At 37.5% G+C, this 18210-nt stretch overlaps 1 protein-coding gene across 1 annotated transcript in view; it reads right to left on the bottom strand.

Annotated features, from left to right (window-relative positions):
• The window catches only part of LOC143035198 (serine/threonine-protein kinase VRK1-like), a 134599-nt gene that overhangs the window by 100412 nt on the left and 15977 nt on the right, over positions 1-18210 (bottom strand). The window contains exon 2 of the mRNA XM_076201892.1: positions 1165-1195. The gene's annotated coding sequence lies outside the window, so the exon portion shown is untranslated. The remainder of the gene's footprint in view (positions 1-1164; positions 1196-18210) is intronic.

The following is an 18210-nucleotide window of genomic DNA, read 5'->3' as shown; positions in this document are numbered from 1 at the left end:
TAAACAACAGTTAACAGCCTCGTTTCTGGAGGACCCTAAATGTTGTTAGCTCTCTCACTGCAGTGTCCATAGTTTCTTTTCACAATGTTGCAATTTCAATATCTTGTTCTGCAAATTTCCTGACAAAACTTAATGCATACTCATTGTTCCCCATTTTTTTGGTCACTCCAGGTGTGACACACTGCAAACAATGTGCATTCTTTCAAATATGAGCACACGACCGTCCAAACGTATTCAGCTAAGCACATTTAACTGATATCTGAGTAATACACTGCCTGTATTTATCTACCTATCTATGATTTTATTTGGTTGTGATTAATAGACCTTTCAGTCTATAATGGTCTCTTGTTATTCAGCTACGAACCTTTAGATGGCGTCTGTTCTTTATGCTGCCTGAGGGCAAGAGACAGGGGGGACCCATCAACGAGGAGCTAAGAGAAACAATGGTGGTGGATGGGAGTGGAGTGGGTGCGTGCCTTGACTTGGCTACCTTCCTTATAAGGGGGAGGGGGAGCCCTTGGTATATGGACACATAAATCAATCTGGGATCGCCGATTAAATGAAGCAACCTTGATGTAGATGTAATGTGTCTTAATTTGGGGTCGTCGATAAAATGAAGCAACATTGCTGTAGATGTAATGTGTCTTGCTGCATTGCTTCTGACCCAAGGCAGGGTGGGATAAAGGGATGACCAGCCTTCCACAATGAATTAAGGTGATAGGGAGGAAAGGGTGGTGGATGGGAGTGAAATGGGTGAGAGAGATTTATGAAAGGGCATGAGAACTGTTGCCAGAGGCTGTGGGGGTGTGGGTTTTCAGTTAGTGGAACATGAGATGTCAGTTGTTGTCAAGATTCATAGCCTAACCCTACTTTTTTAGGTACTATAGGTTATCAGTGCATCAATTACAGTCACACCAGTTCAAATCCAATATATACCTAAACCAAAAAACTGTAATCCTATTCTATAGGTGATGGCAAATGTTACTCTTATTCATAATCGTACATACTACATGCATATTTTGAGTGCAACTAAGATCTTTGTGAAAAATGGGGGGGGGCTAACTTGATTTGTTAGTTTTCTGAGAAAGTAGACTTTAATTTCCTTAATGATAAATAATAAACAACACAATAGGTATACGAGATACTTTGTGGATTAAAACTTACCTCTGATGCCTCTATAATACTGGCTATTTATCTGAAACAAAACAAAAAAAGCAAAACTTAGGATTCATTGCAATAATGATAGTAATTTCTAGCGATGATAAAAAATATAATAAAATAAGAAAAAAAAATCCAGAGCAAATTAACTGGGACATTACTAATAGGAAATATGTTTTACTTGATATTATAATATCATCATTTTAGTATGTTCAGCAGGGAAGGGAGACAGCACGAGATAGGTGTAAGTGGAGAGTTGTTGTGAATGGATGAGGAAATGAAATGACACAGCCAAAAGGGACTTCTTCTTGTCTGCTCTAATTCTTGCAGTGGATGAGGAGGAGGGAGCATGTATAAGAAGTGGAGGTAAACCAGCTTCCACTCTTGGGCCCTACTGTAGAAGTACTGCATGCCTTTGACCCAAGTAGTGGGCAGAGGACAGGGATGATCATTTATCCACTGAGTTAAGGTGAAAGGGATGATTATTAGATTTTTGGATAAGTAAGGGGTGGGTGAAGGATTGGTGATTTGACTTTGTCATCCTCCTTACAAAAGGGAAAGGGGCTTTTGGTTTATACTGTATATGTATTATTTTTGTTCACTTATCTATTTATCATATATATTTCTTTCATCCAATCACCTGTAACCGGCAGAGAACAGTGGCTACACATGTGAGAAAGAAATCTTCATCCCTTTCATTTTTCCCTCTAAACCATGAAAAATTACACCTAATAACTTTTCTAGTGATACTTGATAACAATGAATATCAGATATGCAGATATACACATGAAGAATTGATCAAGGCCCCTAAATTTTTCTAATTAAATTAGGCCATGTTTGCACATCTACATTATTGGGGGTACTGTATTTAATTTATACAACAAAACAAAATTTACTACTTGTATTTAATATACAGTCCATGGCTAAATGCTATTTTCTATACAGAATATTTCCCCTACATGCAGTGATGTTTTATTGCAAAAGAACAGAGGAGTTCACTATAATTACAAGTCCTTTATAAACGATGTTATAGTAAAAATTGTATCATTTCCATAACAAAAACTTTGGGAGACTACAATAAGAATGCAATGCCAGCGTCAGCCAGCCATGGCTGGCTCCTTGGCCAACCACATGACAGAACACTGGATTCATTGAGGAACGCTTACCCTCTGTCTTCGTGAGTCACCAATGTCAGAATGTTCTACCCAACATTCACTGTTAAATAAAACCAACTCCATCTGTAAGAGGGAAATAAGAAATTGGTCGGGACGACCAACGGTAGCTGCCTTCAACCAGCCTAACATTTAGCTGCCCAATGTCTGGGGCCCCAATCCCGCTCTGCCGCTCACCAGCCACCACCTGATCTGCCAAATCGTCTGCCACTTGACTGCTGCCAGCCGCCACCTGATCTGGGTGGCCTAACGTCTCATTAACCACGATAATTTTTAAGAGTAACCATGCTCCAATGCCACCATATGATGTGATCCCAGGACACGTTCAAAGTACAAGATCCCCTGAGCAGCCTCCCAATATGCATCAACCTCTTCGACGTCACCCTGTGGAAAACAGACCACCTGCTGCTACTCTAGCAGTCTCAGGTCCAGTTCCACCCGCATCTTCAAGTTCTGGCCCAGTCATGAGGACAACTGCCTTGATGGTTTCTTGTCGAGGCTCCACTCGACTTTACTTCCAGCCTCGACTTCCATCAGAATGTTCTACCTCTGACTTCCCCTTGCCTCACATTTGACCTCACGGCAATTAGGAGTACGGGTCATGACCAACGCCTCAAGATGAAGATAACCTCGGAGAAGTATACATGAGCCTAGCTCACTGCTTCTTGCTTTATCGCCTCCTCTCCCAACCCCTTTTGCTCCCTCGCAAGCAGATTGAGGACACGTCTTGAAACACAGTCGTCACCTCCCTCACCGTCTCGTTCCTCTTCCCCCTACCCCCACTGGTGCCCAACATTCACCATTAAATAAAACCAACTCTGGGTCATTCCAAGTCAATTCAATAATTTTTGCCGCTGACTCAGAATTTCTTGCAAATTACTGTCTTATAGACCTTAATGAGAAAAATCCATTGGTATGTGCACTGTAGGCCAAGTGGTTTCTGAGATATGACCCCTCAAATTTGGTTCAAAAAGGTCATTTTTGCAAAAAGTGAAAAAGTTCAAAGTCAAATATCTCAGAGACCATTGCACCTACAGAGATCATTCTGATGCAATTTTAAAGCTAATAAGACTCCCTACAAATTCTATCAATGCAGATATTTCCTTACAAGTTCAAACAAAAATGTTTACCTTTAATTTGACCTTTGACCTTGAGAAAGGTCGCTTGATGTAGAAATATATATTTTTTGGTAAATTTGCCTATAATTTTGTACATATGTATAACAAAGTGTTCATAAGGAATTTTCGGGGCACATGAAGAATTGTCACCCCATGAGATCCCACCTGAAGAACTGTCACCCCATATGGCGAATATCAACAATGGCATAAAGATTAGGTTAGGTTAGATTAGCTTAGGTTAGGTTGTTAGATTAGATTATGTTATGTTAGATTAGGATAGGTTATGTTAGATTAGATTAGGTTATGTTAGGTTACATTAGGTTAGGTTGAATGAAGGTTATGATTATTGTCATCAACTTATACAAACGAAGAATCGTAAACCCAGGATAGCCCACATGAATATTTGTCACCCTAGGATAGCCCACATGAAGAACTGTCACCCTGTCGAAGTCTGGGGTGACAATTCTTCACGTGATCCAAATTTTTTTTGAGACATGTTTATTTTAGGAGCTACAGATTTTTATGTGAGTACAACTTAGCCAAAAAAGTGATGATTTTAGTGTTTGACATATACTATATTGTAATTACCATGAGCATAGCCATCCATCCAGTTTTTTTGGGGAATAGCATTCGTGGGGGGGGGGGGGCAAAGTGCAGTCACAGTGAATTCCTAAATGAGAGCCTGCAAGACTAAAAGTATGATTTTGAAGCTGATAAAAAATCTAAAATGCTAAGTTTTACAGACATTCACACAAAGTAATGAGAAAATATAAGGATATATATATTATTTTTTACCTTCAAATGTAAATATTCTCGATAAACAGGAATTTTTTTGTCTTCCATAAACACCACCCTCTCCCATCTTAGCCTAGCTATGGTAATTACCATCGACCTAACAAATGACTTTGGTGGCCATTTCCAAATTTCCAAAAAAGAGGACACTGCATATCGATGATTATAATATACAGTAACATATATATATATATATATCTTTTTTCAACCACATCAACTTTTTACTTTTAATTCCATGTCATCATGAACGAGACTGACAATGCGCTCGTCAGACATATACGGAAACTGTACGAAGCAAAGCCAAGGGCTCGAACCTCAGCTCAGTCGTATCAAAGTAACAGTGACTAACCACTGCGCCATCAAGAGAGATATAAGTTGAGTACAATTTCTTATATTTGTATGTTCGAGCCACATACATATACATGAATTAAAAGTAAAAAGTTAATGTGGTTGAAAAAAGATTAAGATCTGCACTGGGGACCATTCAGTGTGTGTGAATATATATATATATAAAATAAAAAACTGCAAGTGAATAATATTTTTCACTTCTACTGAAACTGACAAAAACAAATAAGGCTTACCTGTATTTCTTACTAAGTTACACAACCTAGTTGCATCTCCACCTTGATTACCAAACTCTTTGGCTCAGTCAGAGTTAAACAAAGTCTTTTAGGCATTTTCAGACTCCTTAATCTCATAAATTAATTGCCAAACCACATTGCACCGTGGCCACCTCAGGGCTGCAGCCCAATGTATGAGATGTAAATCATGCAATCACATGTTCACAACATTGGTCCTGTGCAGTTCCTGTCTACTTCAGCTGCTGAATTCCAATGTTGACCTTGGCCTGGGTACTCCCACATAATTTAATTGTACGGCATTATTGTATACCTAGGGTTATTTATTTATATATTCTTTATTCATTTATTTATTCATTCATTCATTTTTGTCACACCCCAAGAAAGGAGGACAAATGCACGTCCGGCATGAGGTTGCGCCGGATGGAGGACAAAGTGCTCAAAAGGGGGACTGTCCGGCCTAAAGGAGGACGTCTGGCCACCCTACAAGTGACCTTTATTTTAAGTTTTATTTTCATGAATGATAACAACTTTGTTAATCACACTGATGTTTAGTAAAATTTTAATCTAAATACTAAGAAAATTATGTTTGGTAATTATTAGGAAAAAATAATATATAATTTATAACATTCTCCATATTCTTACAGGAATTATTCATATAATATATAAAACAAATTTGAATGAACAAGACAAAATATAGATAAATTCAGTAACTGTTGTGCTCCAATAATACCAGTTGAAACATGAATTGACTTGTCAATGGGATGCCCAGGATAGTAAACTTTAGTCTACAGCTCTACTCTCAGTCAATGTGAGAGTGTGACCTAGTGAGGAGCATCACCATCTTAGCTTGGTAAGACCTCTTTGTATTCAGTTTTTTCTTCTTTTTATCTATATACCTTCAACTTTTTCCAGTTTCATTTCATATTTACATATTTTTAAGTTTTTCAAAAACTTATATTGCAAATTATATACATTTAATCCTAACATTCTACTAATCAAATATCTGTGCTGCCTTGTGATTTTTAATTGTGCCTGGTGAAATGACATCACTATTGTACACATGAGTAACTTTATTTTCCCAATTCCTGGCTTTTCTTGTTTCAATTTAGTTATTCATTACAACTAAATCACATCTAAAGTTAATCTGAAAAAGTGATGATTTTTTACTGTGGACTAATACTCAAACATAGTTAGTTAGGGAAGCAGAAAGTGAAAAAAGTTTGTAATATTATGCAATGGGATTAGTGCATGAGCAACTAAACTATATTATACATATTTCTTCAGACTAATGTGGCCCTTTTTATTTTTTTTCAGTTACCACGGGACTAAGCTCATTGAATAGGGGACATTATTGTTGTGACCTTTTTCAAAGACACAAGAAAAAATTGCTAAAGGACTTCATTTCATAACTGAACAATTAATAGAAAGCAATCCTGCTCGTAAGCATTAAGTATGTCCTATCTGTCCCAGTTTATTGTTAAAGGATTCATCTTCAGACACTGGATCTCCAAGGCTCTCAGTCCATTACAATGTGACACTGAATTAGAAAAGGAGTATGAACTTCAAAACCTCAGTACACCTTTGGTCACAATAGCAGAGTCCCCATTGCAAAAAGCTAAAGTATCACAAAGCAAGCATTACACAAAGAAGAAATTCATTCAAGTAAGAAGCAATTTGAAAAGAATATTTGAAAGAGTAAGTTGTACAGAAATTTCATCTGGAAATGACTCGGACATTAACACGGAAACAGAAATTATTCAACAGCTATAACATAAATTTGATAATGAAAGGACAAGAAGAGAAAAACTGACCATCCTCTCTGTCCTACCACAAACCTGGACCAGACAAAAAAACAATAGAACACTATTAACTGCTCACAATACATGGTTCAGCAAGCAAAACATTTGGAAAAAGAGAAGGGGGTACAATCTACGCCAAATCCAAAGTTAAGGAAACAGTTGGACAGGGACATTGCTACTAAAGTTAGAGACTTCTATAAATCACCAGAGATCAGTAGAGAACTGCCAGCTTTAAAAGATTACATCTCGGTAAAAGAAGCAGATGGCCATTGTGAAAGAAAGCAAAAATTTCTCATACTTTGCAATCTAAAAGATGTATATGAAGACTTCAAAGGCAAATATCAGAACTAAAGATCAGATTCTCAAAGTCTGCAGAGCTGAGACCAAAAGAATGTGTTTTGCCAGAAGCCAGTGACACACATTCTGTGTATTTACCTAGTTGTATTTTACGGAAGAAGAGCTATGCTCGTAGTGACCCACAGTTGTATCTTTCCGCATCTAGTTTTTTCTTAAAATCATGTATAGTTTTAACACTCATTGTTTCCTCTTTCAGTTTGTTCCATATATCTATTACTCTGGGTGAAAAGCTGGTTTTTTTTCAGATCTCTTCTGTAACTGTCTTTCTTAAGTTTCTTCTCATGTCCTCTCGTATTTCTTTTGTCCCATTTTAGTAAGTCATCCCTATCAAGAATTTCCATCCCTTTCATAATTCTGTAGATGGTTATCAAATCACCTCTTTCTCCTCTTTGTTCTAGGGTTGATAAGTTTAGTTTGTCCAATCTTTGTTTGTATGTCAAATTGCAAAGTGTTGGTGCCATCTTTGTCATTACCCTTTGAATTCTTAACAGTTTATGTTTCTTTTGGTACTAGGTGTCCATAGAGATGCTGCATATTCCAATTTTGGTCTTACCAGTGTAACTAGTATCTTCTTTACCATTTCCTCACCCATGTAGTCAAAGGCCACTTTCATTGATCTTATTAAGTTATAAGTTTCTCCAACTATTTTGATGACATGTTTGTCTGGTGTCATGTCATGTCATTTGAGATAGTTACTCCTAGGTTCTTTTCTGAGTTTACTTTTATAACTTCCTTTGTACCAATTTCATAATGACCTGAGATTCTATTTTTGCTTTTTCCAAATTCCATTATACTACATTTCTTAATGTTGAAATTCACTTCATTCTTTTTACTCCATATCCAGACTCTGTCCAGGTCTTCTTGAAAATATTTGCAATCTTCTTCTGTACTTACTCTCTTCAATAGTTTCACATCATCTGCAAAGAATTTCATATAACATTCCATGCCTTCATCAATGTCATTTATATAAACAGCAAACATTATCAGAGCCAATACAGAGCCTTGGGGGACTCCGCCTATCATATATATGCAATTTGAGTTTTTTCTCTAAGTAGCACCCTCATTTTTCTTCCATTCAAGAAATCTTTCATCCATTCAAATAATTTTCCTTGTATTCCACCTGTTGTTTCAATTTTTCTTAGCTTTTTGTGTGGTACATTGTCAAAAGCCTTTTGTAAGTCCAAGAAGGCATAGTCTGCCCAACCATCTCTTTCTTGTATTATTTCTATCAATCTTGAGTAAAAGCATATTAAGTTTGTAGTACATGATCTTCCACTTCTAAATCCATATTGTTTGGGGTTTAGTATGTTGTTCTCTTCCAAGTGTTTAATCCATTTATTTTTAATAACTCACATATTTTTGCAATTGCGCTTGTAAGGGATACTGGTCTATATTTTGTTGGATTTTCTTTATCTCCTCCTTTGTATATTGGTACAATATTTGCATTTTCCAATCTTGTGGTAATTTTCCATCTTTGAGTAAGAAGTCAATTATCTTGTGTATTTCATCTATACATTCTTTCAATATCCAGTTCACTATTCCATCGGGCCCACATGACTTTCTGACATCAAGATTCTTTATTTGGTCCCTTATTTCTTTCTGTGTCACCATTATTTCTTTCATTTTGAGGGATCCTTTTTGCTGTCCTTCATCCCACATTTGTGAGCTTTCAATTGTAAATACAGACCTAAAGTGTCTGATCATTACTTCAGTCATTTCTACATCTTCTATATATTCTTTGTTTCCTTCACGCAGTTTCACTAGTTCATGTTTATCTTTTAGTTTGTCATTTACTTATCTGTAAGATAGTTTAGGTTGGTCTTTGCATTTACCTATTATATCTTTTTCGTAGTTTCTTTTTTCCTCTCTGCGTATATCTACATACTGGTATTCATTTCTCAGTTTGATGTATGTTTGCCATCTAGTCACTTCTTTTTTTGTCGTCTTTTTTTCATTTTTCCAAGCTTTGTCTCTTTTATCTTTAGCATCACTACACTTTTTGTTATACCAACACTTTGTAAACCCTTTTTTGTTTCTGCTCAGGTACATGTTTATCTGTTCCCTCCTTGTTTTCTTTTTGTTTTTGTTTTTTTCATTTCTCTTCCATCTTTGTTTCATCATTAGAAAAAAATTCTCAGCTACCATTTTTAAAAAAAAAAAAAAAAAAAAGTTTTACAAAGTCAGTTTTGTTATACATTTATCTTCCTTCTCGGTGTTTCTCAAGCTCGAACTCTATTAGTATGTGGTCACTCTTCCCAATTGGCATCTTATAATTCATTTCGTCCACAATTTCAGGCTCAGAAGTGAATATCAAGTCCCTTGATGGTTCTTCTTTGTGTCTATAATGTTTTCTTTGACCCACTGAGCCAATGTATAATCAATGGTCAGATCCAGTAGGATGTTGCCCCAGAGTTCCTCTCCACCTTTTATTGTCAATTCTTCCCAATTTATTTCTTTTGTGTTAAAGTCGCCCATAATTACTATGTTTTCTCCATCTTTCAGTGTCTCACTTAATTCATTCTTTGTGTCTTCCAGTAATTTTGAGTGTTTACTGTCAGACCAAGCCTTAGTTTTTGTGTGTGTGCTAAACATCAAAATGTGAAACTAAGTATGGCAGCTGTTGAATCTGTGTTTTAGCATCAAGAAACACCTGACACTTCTGATGATACCCTAAATACTAATCATATTTCAAATTATAGACATTGCCTTACCCTTCTCCAGTGCAAACTGCCTCAAGAAAAGTGCTATTTTGGTGAATGTGAACAATGCCCCCAAAGGAAGAATCTTTGGATTTATTAAAGTATTTGGCAGAAAGGGACTTGAAGAGATTGAGTTTAGGCAAAGGGTTACAACACAGTTCAACTTTAGAATATAAAAAATTAACAGCAGAAGATTTTATATCATATTTCCATGAACAATTAACAGATCTCCTGCAACATGATTTCATTGCCAAAGCTTGAAGTAGTTTTTTACAAGAAGAGAAGCAAGAACTAAATCAAGGTGAATTTGTAATTGTGGGAGACTTTTTAGAGAATTATTCTTTTATTGTGCAAGATGCAGCCCAGTTGTTTCATTGGAATAATTGCCAAGCTTCACTACATCCATTTGTTGTTTACTACCATAAAAACAATGAGTTACAACACCAAAGTTTTGTAGCAATTTCTGACTGTAATCAGCATGTCATTGCAGTTCACCTTTTTCAAACTAGGTTAATAAATTACTTAAAAGTCATGTCATAAAATCACAAAAATATTTACTTCAATGACGGGTGTGCTGCCCAATATAAGAATTGCAAGAACTTAATTAAATTTTGCTATTACAAGAATAATTTTGATATTGAAGCAGAATGATATTTCTTTGGAATGAACCATGGTAAAGGACCCTGTGATGGCATCTGTGGAACTGTGAAGAGGCTATCCACCAGAACAAGCCTTCAGAGAACAGAAGTTAATGCTGAACCTATTCTAGATCCTAAGACATTCAATTTTGCAGTAAAAGCTCTTCTTTTAATTACCCTCACAACATGAGAGGAACATGAAGCTCACCGACAGAAGTTGGTGAAGCACTCTGACAATGCAAGAACCGTTCCAGGTAACCTGGTCACCTAGCCATTTAGTTATTAAAGTCACAAAGTCACTTAGTAATTTTGTGAACTACTACTACTAATAAGTAATTTTTCTTGCCCCTGTTAGGGAAAAGGTTTAAGTGGGAAGTGCCACTCTAATGATGAACAAAGAAAGTTAGATTTATAATTTATGGATTGATAAGATTTAAGATGTTCTTGTTAAATAATCTTCTTTCTTAAATAATAATTTAAATTCTTAAATAATAACTTAGCAAACTTCTTAAATAAAAACTTAGCAAGCTGAAAGCTTAGAATATAATTATGTACCTAATGTGTACATATTTTCTTTACTAGGAACACAGAAGATCCATTGTGTCAAGGTTGTCAGTGAGGAAGTCTTGGAAGTTAGTATACATTCGACTTCAACTATCACAAGATTTGAGAAAGAATCTCTATTCTTCAATACATCACAATTCCATTAGTATCTAAAAAAGGTGTTCTGTTTAGCTATCTATAATGAACACTGGTATCTCACATGTGTCCTGGAGGTCAAGCACGAGAGCAATGAAGTTCAGTTGAGCTTTCTTCACCCACACGGCCCTGCCAACTCATTTGTGTATCCTGCACCATCTGATGAACTTATTGATGCTAGTGATGTAATGATTGTTAGCTCAACTATTACAGGCCAAAGAAGGCTACCACTGTGACATATGCCCGCAAATGGAGTAATTTTGAAACACTCACTCACACACACACACACACCGACTCGGTGGCATAGTTGGTAGAGTGCTGAACTGGGAAGTAGAAGTGCTCCCAGTAGCCAGTTCGAATCCTGCCCAGGGCCGAAATTATTTCGGTATCGCTGTGCCTCGGGTCGTTACTCTGACTCTCGTGGGCGGGGAGTTGGGGGTGTGTGTGTGTGCAAGGTCATAGCATTACCCATAGATCGGACCTACGAGCTCTGAGCTCTCTTCCAGGAGGGAAATAGCTGTCGATCACGAGTCCAACACGTGATCCAAAGACCAAATGAATACACACACACACACATATATATATATATATATATACACACACACACACACAGCATACTGGTACATATTTTCAGTGTATTCAAACCATGATTTGAATCTTAAGGCTCATTTCAGAATTGTAAAGTCTTATCGCATATTAGTTCACATACATAAATTGCTTATCATCCAATTTCAATGTGTTATGCTAATATGATATGCATATAGAGCAGTATTTTATTAAAGCATACATCAGATATTTATAAAATAAAGCAAGGGTACTGATATAAGTACCATAGATGGTGATTACAATAGTGTATGTAACAGTACACGTCAAACACCAAAATACTTTTTCAGCTAAGTTGTGCTCACATAAAAATCTGTAGCTCCTAAAATAACCATTTCTCAAAGAAAATTCTTAATGAACACCTTGCTATACATATGTACAAGTTTTTAGGAAAAGTTACAAAAAAAAAAAAAAAAAAATTATGTTCTGACCTTTTCAAAGTCAAATGTCAAATTAAAGGTCAACTTCTTTGTTTGACTTTGTAAGGAAATATACACATTGATAAAAGTTGTAGGAAGTCTTATTAGTTTTAAAATGGTATCAGAGTGATCTCTGTAGGCCAATGGTCTCCAAGATATTTGAATTTAAATTTTTTCACTTTTTGCAAAAATTACCTTTTTGACCCAACTTTGAGGGGTCATATCTTAAGAAACCATTTGAACTACAGAAGTGAGTCACATACCAATGAATTTGTCTCATTAAGGTTTACAAATACAGTAACTTGCAAGAAAATCTGAGTCTGATAAAAAAAAAAGGCCAAATCTTACTTGAAATGACTAAATGAACACTTGAAACAAAGAAAATATTCTTATGATAACTACTTCAAAATTGAAGCACACTTTATATTTTTTCCTGATTAAACCACCATGACCAACATGATTACTGTGTATATACCATATGAAGGCTGGCCCTGGTCTGAAGTTAAAACTACCTCAATCAAACCCTATGAGGTAGTAAGCTTTATGGATCATACTATGCACACTGCTACATTGTTTCATCTGCAGAAGAAAAGACACTGACACTGGTGATTCTCATAAAATAAGATGTATCAAAGTTGTTTTTTGAGGATAAAGGTAAAAAAGGAAGATGCTGTTATGAAGGGTCAAGTGGGGACGTCCTAAGGGGGAGGGGTATCACCAGACATAAGAAAATCATGGATGCATTAATATCATCTCAAACCACTAATTACAATGGAAGACAGAGGGCCTTGGATAAACATGAAGTCTTTAGGTGATTTATCAGGTGTTCCTTCCATTATTATTACCATAAACATAGTTGTACAGAACAGAGACTGAGGTAGAAGTCTGATGTAGGCAGAAGGATGAAAACATCAAAGAATTGGTATTGCATGCTAAGTTGTCTTGTTGACTTGCTTGTTGCAAGGAATGCCAAACATGAGACAGTACCTAACAAGAAATGTTTTTTATTCAAAGCAGGAAAAAAAATTCATAACCACAAATGGATATCATGGAACAATGTATGGTGGGAGTAAAGGGAAAAAATAACTTGTAGGGCACTACACGAGTGATGGATGATTATGGAGAAAAGGCGTATGGTATACAGTGGTAAGAATGGCAAAAAGATCAATGATGAGATATGATCACTGATGGAGATATGATTGCATAACCTAACCTGCAATCAGAGCAGGAGCCATAGGTGTAAATATGGATGGTGGAAAGATAATAGGATACGTGGGATCAAAATTTCAGTCGGACAATATTAAATGGCACTTGGTTTTTCAATAGCATTCTAAAGGCAAAGAAAAGTACAGTAGGTGGAGCAATCAGGGGTCCTGATGAGGAGTTAAGGATGGACAATAATATATATGCCAATCATTTCTAGGGTGGATAGTTAGTTTACCATCCTCATGCTGAATTGGTGGACAAAGTGCTGATGTCTGTCTAAACCTAAGTTTCAAGAGCCACAGAAAATATAAGAAACTGAGGTCATGGTTGCAAAAAACATATTTTAACTATATAAAATAATGACGAATAATTGAAAGGGGGTTCTACTTTCTCCAATAAAATCAAAAAGTTTAGCGAAACAGAAAATGGGACATGGTGGGTAGAACTCCATGGAAATTTAAAAGAATGTTTACACCAGATGTATCATCTCCAGGTTGTATCACATGCCTTTTCTAGGTTGAAAAATGTGATAAAATCATGGATGCTGTTGGTACATGCAATGCAAATCTATATCTCTGTTTCCACCACGATATCTGTGGTGTAACGACTAGCATTGAAACTATATTGGAGGGATGATACATGGGAGTGATGTTCCACTTGTCAGAGTAGTTGTAGAGAAAAAAAAAAAAAGGTTCTTTGAGTTTACAACAGTAATATTCATTAACCTAATTTACTTAATTGTAGTATACAGGAAAGGAGCTATTCTTGTGGTGGGGTTCTGTCTTTTTGACTCCATTTACCATATCTACTTTTAAAGATGCAAAGAGGAGATTGCATGAAGGGGTGATTGTGCTGACGACATTGTATGGGGCAGACTTGGAATTTAAGAGAAGCTAAAAGGAAGAGTTTAAATGTGTTTGAGGTGAAATGTCTGAGAAGTATCGTACGGGTTACTAGGTTGGATAAAGTGAGAAATGAGGAGGAGAGTGGGAGTGGAAAAGGAGATTGCAGATAGGGCTGATGAAAGATTATTGGGATGGTTTAGACACATGGAAAGAATGAGAGATAAAAGATTAGTGAAAGAGGTGTGGAACGCAGAGGTGGAGGAAGTGAATTTGAGGGGACAACCAAGGATGGATGGATGGATGGGGTGAAGGGGCGATGAGCAAGAGGGGAATGTCTGTTGAGCAAGGAAGGGAGAAGGCAAGAGATAGGAATGAATGGAGAATGTGTATAGATGATACTGATATGCAAGGAAGGGAGGGGTGGGAGATGGGAGGGTAAAGGGTGCTTATGTGTGAATGATACTTTGACACAGCACGGACAGGGGGGGTCACCAATTATGTAAAATGACCTTGCTGTAGATGTTACTACATTGTTTCTGACCCAGGGCAGTGGGCGGGATACAGGAATGACCGGTCATCCATGAGGAGTTAAGATGAGAGGGAGGAAAGGCTCATGGTCTGAGACCATTTGGGTAGTAGTTATCCGGAGTACTATTTTTTCCTGGTTAGAAGAAAGGAAGGATGTTGGCTCTGCCCCAAGTGGTGGGGAAGATGTTTTCCACCCACACTTGGCTGAATAGGTACAGCATAAAGAATGTTGTACTGCAGTTGCATGTGCCATGTCATATTAAAGTAAAGGTTGTTTGAGCTGGAGATAATAGAAGAAGAAAAAAATAAATAAATAAATAAAAAGAGAGAGAGTTCTCTGTGGACAATCGATTAGTGTCTACAAGAATTGTAGGTGATGAACAGAATCCGAGGGTAGTCTTCCAAGATAGGAATTTGGACGATGTTTGTATTGTTAGATGTTGATATTGATGATAATGTTATTGCTTTCATCTCCAACACTGGAGATGTTCAGATGAATGGTATCTAGCAAAGAACAGGTTGATGACATATGTTGGGGGGAGGAGAATGTGTGAAGTGTATGGTCATGTAATTTTTCATTTATATTTGTGGAAGGGAAAGACAGTGGTATGTGGTGGCTTGTGGAAATGGGAAGGGATTTAGATATGGGGGAAAAAGAACTACAAACTGACCAGAATCCATCTATTCCACTTAGAGGTATTAAGAGCTCTAAAAGACTACGAGTAGTGAATGAATGCATGTGAGTTATGTAATTTTGGTCTGTATCCACTGGGGAGTATTTCTGCAGTTTTTGAGTAAGGGACTGACGTTGGGTTGGGATAAACTTCAACCTGAACCACATAGCAGAGTGAGCCTCAATGGGTGGGGAGAAGGGGGTTATCTAGGCTGCTACTGTTTCTGAGATGGGATTACTTTGGTAATAATTCTGTCATGGAGAGGAAACACATTTTGTGTTTTTTGTGCACTGTGCCACATGTCCCCGTGCTTCAAGGGGGGAACTGGTTCTCTTCACTGAATTGAGAGTTGGGTGGGACAAAGAAGGATTCACACTATATGGACAAGGTGAACTTGTGAGAATTGAAGTTGATTGTACTGTGAGATTAGGACTTAGGAGAATTAGGGGTTGTGCGGTGGGCCCTTGTAATGAATATGTCAATATTTGGTGGGGCTGCTGGGGTGAGTGTTGGAAAGGGAGTGTGTCATACTGGAGTGGCAAACTGCAAAGATTCTGTGTGGACCATCATGGAACTCAAGCTTGAGCATCATAGAAGGTGAGTTAAGTCAGATGTGAATTATGTTACAAGACTGCATTGAAAGATCCAGTGTTCTGAGTAAGGAGGACACTGCATGGTTCTTTCCACTGTTAGCACAATTGGCTGGGTCAAGACATGCAGAACCATGTTCAGGGGCCAAGCAGTGCCAGCATACAGTGACATCACTATCAGGTGTAACCAAAGCATTATCAATTAAACAGCAGCAGGGGGAAGAAATATCTTATTAGAAATCACATGTATTCATCCAAAAAGTGAAACTGGGCAGGTTATGGTCAATTTCAGTGTGGGAGCTGGAATCTTTATGCCATTAACTGTTCATACAGGTTTGAAGGCTCAAGTAATTTTTGTTCTACAAATTCTTTGACGAGTTCCAATTATGTGCACTGTAATAGGCATGGGACATTAATTACACACAGGAGTTGAAGGTTGCATATGGATTATTGTGGAATAGGGTATTGGCAAGGGTTGTTAGGGAACGAACTTTGTTACTCTGATTTTGAGTAGAGTTTCACAATTAGGGACCCGTTAGATGGTGACCATATACAGCGGGGTTCCCTACACGAAAACAATAAATTTCTGCTCAATTTAAAGACACACTGAGAAGCAAGGGATTGACTACTGGTGGCGGGTAATCCAACCCGAGATATATTTTGTCTCGATGGGGGTTGAGTTGCGGGCTATGGGGAAGCGATGATTTTCCATTTTGTGGCTGACGGACGTGTCTGGCTCAGTCATCCTGTTCCTACGGCGGGGATCATTAAGACATTCGTTGGGAGGGAATGGGGACCGCCGATGCGTCATCGGGTGAAATTCGTTCATTGCGTGTGTGAGAGGTGGAGCTTATCGTCTTGTTGGGAATTCTATGGTTCTGTACGGGTTGCTGCTTTCTTCCTTCACTAGCTGGTTGATTTCCTTAATTTCAGTTCATATGGGGGCGCTTTTGTTATATTTATGGCATAATTTCTAACCCAATTTTATGGGGAGTTAACAGAATGGATCCTAAATAGGCCCGCGATGCACCGCCATTTCATCCCAGCACAGAGCGTTCACTGGGCCTGTACTGTTATAGTCAGCGCAAGGAGAATTGGCCGATAAGGCGGGGCTAGGAGATTTCCCGGTGTTGCCACATGTGGGCATCCATGGCGAGAACGTGCATGTGGATGCAATGTTTTCTGAATGCAGTATGAGGGGGGCGGGGCCAGAGATTAGATGTAGCGGCAACGTCGCTCTCTCATGCACATATGCCATATCTAGACCTAAAGAAACGAAACCTTTGTATAGAAAACATTGCTTTGATTTTTACCTCAGTGGTGGTGTGTGACAAAAAATTATAATATAATCATATGAGGCAACATTATAAAATTATAAAATAGAATTATAAAATAAAATGAAATTATAGAATAATTATATGTGGCACCACAGGGGAACTCCCAGTGCTCCGCCCTAACGGCCAGATCTCAGTGCAACGGGTATAGTGTGGGTTGTGACTCGCCTAACTCCCATGGGCTATTGCCGTGAGACTTATCAGATATGGTACAAACGAAAATATAATTAAGAAAAGAATGCAACAGTTTATTAGACTCAGTGACTCATCCGCTAGCACTTGGAAGGCAGAGCATGTGTAACTGTAAGTATTAAGCATTTACCTGGAACACACGTGCTCTGTATCTCTAAGGTACTCTGAGGACACCGCGGGAAAGTACCCCTATTAACAGAGTCGAGGTTGAACAAAGGTTACTTCGTAGAACTAGCCAATGTGGAGATAGTTGCTGTTACGGATTAGAGCTTACAAGCGTTTCTATCCAAAAACATTGAAATATTGGCATAGTAAACATTCACTACGGCAAAGAAAATACTTAGAATGACCGTTGCTACTCGAGATTAACCTCTGATATATTCGAGATTAATACCTCTGCAACAAAGGGATCAACAGGGCCATAAACGTTTACAATTTCGCCAAGAAATTCACCTACAATCAACAAAAGAATTATGAATGTGGTCCGTAGGTGCGTCACAACCCTAAAATACTGAGTTCGAAGGTATGAATAATCCCATGCTAGTTAAATGTGATCTGGTTTCATTAGAACCTTTTTATTCATTACCATGAGTGTATCTGAAGATGACGATATATTTCAGTTCATGAGAAATCAATGTGTAATAAAATACGATCGTATTTTTATGAGTAAGTGGAGGTTGTAGTAGTGGCAGTAACACATAATAACAATAATGGTGATGCTTTAAGAATATAATTTATTTCCGGGCAGGTTTCATACAATCCAAGCGATTATTTCACCAAGATGCCATGTTTTGCCAGATATGGTG

Source organism: Oratosquilla oratoria, chromosome 18 (genome assembly GCF_046742065.1).
Source record: "Oratosquilla oratoria isolate Oo_2021 chromosome 18, ASM4674206v1, whole genome shotgun sequence".
Classification (NCBI taxonomy): Eukaryota; Metazoa; Arthropoda; class Malacostraca; order Stomatopoda; family Squillidae; genus Oratosquilla; species Oratosquilla oratoria.
This window is presented reverse-complemented; position numbering and strand designations above follow the sequence as displayed.